Source organism: Phodopus roborovskii, unplaced genomic scaffold, assembly GCF_943737965.1.
Source record: "Phodopus roborovskii unplaced genomic scaffold, PHOROB, whole genome shotgun sequence".
In the NCBI taxonomy this organism is placed as follows: domain Eukaryota; kingdom Metazoa; phylum Chordata; class Mammalia; order Rodentia; family Cricetidae; genus Phodopus; species Phodopus roborovskii.
In genome coordinates this window covers 61,840,377-61,845,809 of record NW_026126480.1, presented here as the reverse complement: position 1 = coordinate 61,845,809, position 5,433 = coordinate 61,840,377, and the positions used below count along the sequence as shown (strand labels likewise).

The 5,433-nt window shown below is 44.6% G+C and overlaps 1 pseudogene; it reads right to left on the bottom strand.

The window, feature by feature from the left end:
- Positions 1-709: 709 nt before the first annotated feature.
- LOC127228917 (14-3-3 protein gamma-like) lies at positions 710-1,679 on the bottom strand (annotated as a pseudogene).
- Between the last annotated feature and the right edge of the window lie 3,754 nt (positions 1,680-5,433).

Sequence of the window (5,433 nt, the reverse complement as noted above, 5' to 3'; positions counted from 1 at the left end):
ACAGAATACAGCGAGATACAGATGCAAAGCTGAGCTTACAAAGGAAAACTCAGAACCAATGGCTTGATGTCGCGCCTATGGCTGTCACGTAGAAATACTGTAAACTAGAATTTAGTGTTAATACTGTCAACCTGTCAAAGACTTCTGGACACAGGGCCAGGCCTGACCCATCAAAAAAGGTTGTGTCTTCCACTCTAAGCCTGTCTGCGTGGGTAACTTAAAACTATGCCTTCTCTAGTAGAGATCACTCTGGGGAAAGAGAAAAGAAAAACAAAAAACAAAAAATCCAGCACAGCCACAACAGAGAGAAAACAGCCACAGAACTGAAGTCGAGAGTGTATGGACAGAATTTTTACTGGAACCACAGAACCACAGAACACACTGAATGAGGGCTACTCACCTCTGGTTTCTCTTCTCATCTAAAACCCTACTGTCTAGCAATAAGTTAAACTAAAGGTAGACAGCTCCCCTTGCACGAGCCTGAACAACAGTCCAGGTGCCTGTGTGAGGCTGCTGCTCCGATACCAACATAGCAAGCCTGACTTTCCACTAGTGGTATTTTGGCAAAAATGTCAAAGAGGCGATCAAAGACAGGACAGTCATGGGTTTCTCCCTGGGAAGGTCAGCCCTCCTTTTTCCCTCTCCCACCCGACCCCCAACTCATGGGGAAAAAATAAAGACTGCAGTAGTAGCATCAGCGTGCGTTGCCAGTCCACCTGGGGCCTTAATTGTTGCCTTCACGGCCGTCGTCATCTTGCTGGTCGCTTGTCCAGAGCGTTAGGTTGTCTTGGAGCAGCTGCATGATCAGAGTGGAGTCCTTGTAGGAGTCCTCACTCAGAGTGTCGAGCTAGGCGATGGCGTCATCAAAGGCGGTCTTGGCCAGGTGGCATGCTTGCTCCGGGGCGTTCTGGATCTCATAGTAGAAAACAGAGTAGTTGAGAGCCAGGCTCAGCCGGATGGGGTGGGTGGGCTGCATGTGCTCCTTGCTGATCTCATGGGCTTCACTGTAGGCCTTCTCAGATGACTCCACCACGGTCGCCCTTTTCTCCCCGGTGGCAACTTCAGCCAGGTAGCGGTAGTAGTCCCCTTTCTTCTTCAGGTAGAACACTTTGCTCTCGTACTGGGTCTCGCTGAAATTCTTGATCAGGTAGTTATCCAGCAGTCTCAGCACATCCTGCACACGGCCTCCAGCTCCTTCTCGATCTTCTCCCGGTAGGCTCGAACCATCTCTATCTTCTCGTTGCCGTCCGCAGAGGTCTTCTGTTCGATGCTGCTGATGACCCTCCAGGAGGAGCGGCGAGCTCCGACCACGTTCTTGCAGGCCACTGACAGGATGTTCCGTTCCTCGTTGGACAGAGGTTCATTCAGTTCGGTCACGTTCTTTATGGCCGTGGCCATATCATCGTAGCACTCCGCCTGCTCGGCCAGCCGGGCTTTCTGCACCAGTTGCTCGTGGTCCACCATCTTCGCAGGGCTGAAGCGGGTCGGCTGGAGAGAAGGAAACCAAAGACCGCCTTGAAGGGCTTTAGGGAAAGAAAGGGGCGGCTTGGAGCTCGTGTGTCGGAGGGCCCAGGCACGAAGCAAGCTGCTCAGGAGAGGATGAGCAAGAGGCGGCACGAGCTGCGACCGCGGGACCCGGCGCAAGGAGGCTGCAGCTCCAATGCGTGCCGTGGGCGGACAACCCCTACAGTCCCCCAGTTAGCCATTTTCATGTCTTCTTCTTCCATTCTCTGACGCTAGAGAGTTCAAGAAAGCCATCCAAATCTTTTTGTCATCACAGTTTCTTTTTGAAAAGAGATTGGTGCAAAACAAGCACAGGACTGTAAGAAAGCAACATGACAGAAGAGCTTTTAAGAATGTAGACAGACATAGGCTGTTTTCATTAAAATAAACATAAAAAAACGAAGAACTTGGTTCTAATGAAGGGAATAATGAATTGAACAAAAACCTCAACTCTATATTTAAATATTTCATTCATGTCCAACATGTTGACATATTAGAGAATCTTTCCTTTTGTATTGATGGGTTTTCTAACATAATTGACCGCAGTTTTATTGTTACACTTAGAACCATACTCGTGTGTTCATGAACACCCGGGTTGCAGCAAGCCTCCCAACTTGTCACTCCCTAATATGGTTTTGCTATGAAAAAGACTAGATTTAATATCTTATCCTTCTTAAACAACTTCTGTGTGATCCTTTTCTTTAGTTCCTTGTGCTCTAGTGGAGAGGGCTGCTATCTCCTGCTGCCTTGGAAGTTAATTTAAGTCATTACTCAGTGCTGAAGAGCACATCTCTTATGCTATCCAGCATGGTACCAGGTTCCTGCCTGAGGCTTGTTTTCCATGGTTTATCAGTCATCCTGAATCTATCTCTACACAGGCATAAACAGTATTTCTCTGTGCCTCTGCTGGCCCATAGACTTGCAGATGATGCCAGTTCTTGTGGAGATACAGAAAATGCTTCATGATATTGTGACTCTGCAGGATAATAGCTTTGACCTGTTATGGATCTCCTATATACAGCCTTGGCATTTCTACTGATATGACTCCAGAGTGGATGAAATAAATGGAATATAAAGCATCATCAATACCACCAGTGTATTGTCAGGGAATTTTTAAGTTTAATTGCCAAGTGGCCTTCAATAAACTCAAGCCAGTCAGCATCTCATCATGGTATACTGTAGGACTGGATAAGTCCCTCCCTGTTTATTTTATTCACTTTTATCCTTGAAAAGCGACTGTTCCCAAGGATAACTCCAGTTGATTATCCAGAAGTGTCAAAGAAGATTAATATCTTACCAAACATTATACATCATCTTTTGTTTATTTCTCTTTTGGGGCCCTGAGAGCAATGTCCTTTCCTGCTCCTGGCTGCCACAGTAGCTAGGTTCCTTGTATTGTATTTATAGAGAGACATATTTTCTGATGTCTGTGCACTGCACTGGTTAGCAGATAGCATGGCAGTTGTTAGGACTGTCAAATCCACTGCTTTGATGAATCTGGGACACTGCCAGGGATCAGATTCATGGAATGTCCATGAAGTGGCTATCTAAAAAATGAAAACCAGAAAGAGTTAAAGCTTGTACCTCTTACTCCATATGCAGCAGAGGGAGAACAAGGAGGAACCCAGAAATTGTGAGCATAGCTGTTTAGATGAGAGCTGCCATCCTTTCCCTGTGCTGTATTCAAAATGAGATGTGGGCTTGGTATACAGCTCAGTGACCCAATTCCTGATTAGAAAGACTGGTGATTCAATACCAACACCACACAAATAAACACAACAAAACACACTGGCAACAGTAATAACTACAAATCTCTGTTCTGTGGTGGATTTAGATTAAGTATTAAAGAACCCCAGGCTCCCAAATTTCCTTTATCTCCAAATGAACCGAGAAAACTTTTATTCCAATTTCTTTTTATATGTTAGTAGGCAGTGATAGTTATGTGGCTTGTCATTTGTAAGAAGCATTAAATCTCACACTACATGAAAAGTTCTTTGTAACCTGCTAAATATTGAGGGGCTATACGGGGCTTCCACTTAGTGCCAGTGTTAGGCATCACACTGTCCTGGTCTGGATTCTGTTGTTAACACAGCTGTGGTTCACGGTTGCATCTCTGTCCTTCTTTACCAAACTATCTTCCTGCTTTCTTCTCGCCTTCATTTTTGGAATGATCCCTGCCTCCAGGCATACAGCCTTCTAAGCTACCCTTGCTTCTGTGTATGTCCTGAGGCCTAGCTATCACTGTTCTCAATCAGCATGTTGTGTTGCCTCATTATAGCTCAGTCACTTTCCCTTTTTCTAGAACTCAGCCAAATGTTTCCAGAACATGTCAGCTCTAAATGGATTTCATGATGAATTTAATATTTAATCCAAATGGAATGTGCTTTTGTATTTGACAAAGATTAAGAAACTAGTTTTGGCTTTATAGAGGGATTATTTATTTATTTATTTATTTTTGCCAGTTTAAAGTAGGGCTTTTTGGGTTGAAAAAGAAATACAGCAATTAAAAGTCAATAACAGCCCCAAACTAAACTCACTTAATGAAGTCTTCAATTTGGAAACCAGCCAGAGAGCAACAAGAGTAATAAGCAAGTGTACTTTCCAAAGGTCTTTTTCAGTCTGCAGTTATGGCTAATTATTAATTTTGATATACTAATGGGATAAAATTTTATTATAACATGTATAAAGAGAAAAGTAACCATCAGAAAACCCGAGAATGATATTAGAATTCCCAGGTGAACCAGGAAGGGCACAGTATAAATAGGAGTAAGGCCAAGCCAAGCAGAGAAGAAACCAGAGAAAATCAAGTCATTGCAAATGTAACCTAAGGTGGCCACAGACTTCTGGGCAACTGTGAAACAGATTGTTGATCTCAGCAGCAGAAACAAATGAGGTAAAATTATATTGCACCTGTAATCACAAATGTTCTGGGCACCTGGAGCTTATCCTAAAGGTGGTTTTGCAGGAAGCCCACCCTCCATGCTTCAAAGAAACTATATCAAGGTTGTAAATAATCTCCACAAACACTCAAAAGACAGCATACTCACAGATTGATGTCTTCTGCTAGCCTCCATCGTGTGTTAAATGTTTTTATAGCACATTTGAGATGCTAGTTCAAAGGTAGACTCTTTAGACTTCTGCCCAAACATAGCAACTACTGAGAGCTTCCCAGTGGTCATCCTGCTAGATATTCACCCTTCTTTGTCCTCACAGGTGTAAAGCCTCCAGGCTGAAAGTTCAAGTTCCAGCACTATCCCAAACAACCACTGTCCTCAGGTCTACTGGTCTGGCAAGCGCTAGGTAGCCCAGGTTAGTCAGCTTCGGTGCAGCTGGATCATAATCCACTCATCCTACAGGAGACTCAAAACTCTAGAGCTATTCCATTTATGGTTTCAGGGGTGAGAGAGACAATGGGGATCAACCAAGTCCCCTTGACCTTGCAGCCTCGGTGGATCCCAGCTTTTGGCGGTCTGCTCCAAAAGTTCTCTTAAAGAGTTAGAACGTCCTCTTTTCATTTATAAAAACTCAGGGGATATCTAAAAGGTATTGCCCCTTTAACCCGTTCTCAAACAGATACTGTGAGACTATTCTCAGAACTGCATAGGCTGTTTTATTTGTGCTTTCTTCGTTGATAAACACACTGGAAATGAAGACACATGGAGTGTCAGGCAACTGAAGGCCTACTTCTGGACCTCAAACCAGAGCTGGTCCATAACTGCCCACCCCCAGAACGAGCTTACTTGGTGTCTAGAGATGTGCAGCAGGAAAGCCAGATGCTCTTTGCAATGGAAGCTGCTACTTGGCACCTTCTTGCTCTGGCTGACAGAGTGAGCTGGGCTCCCTTTATCCTGTTCAAACTCTCAGTCCCCAGGTGTCTTTGATTTCTGTGGCTGCTGGACTTTCACCAGGCACAAGGGAGCAGGAAACCTG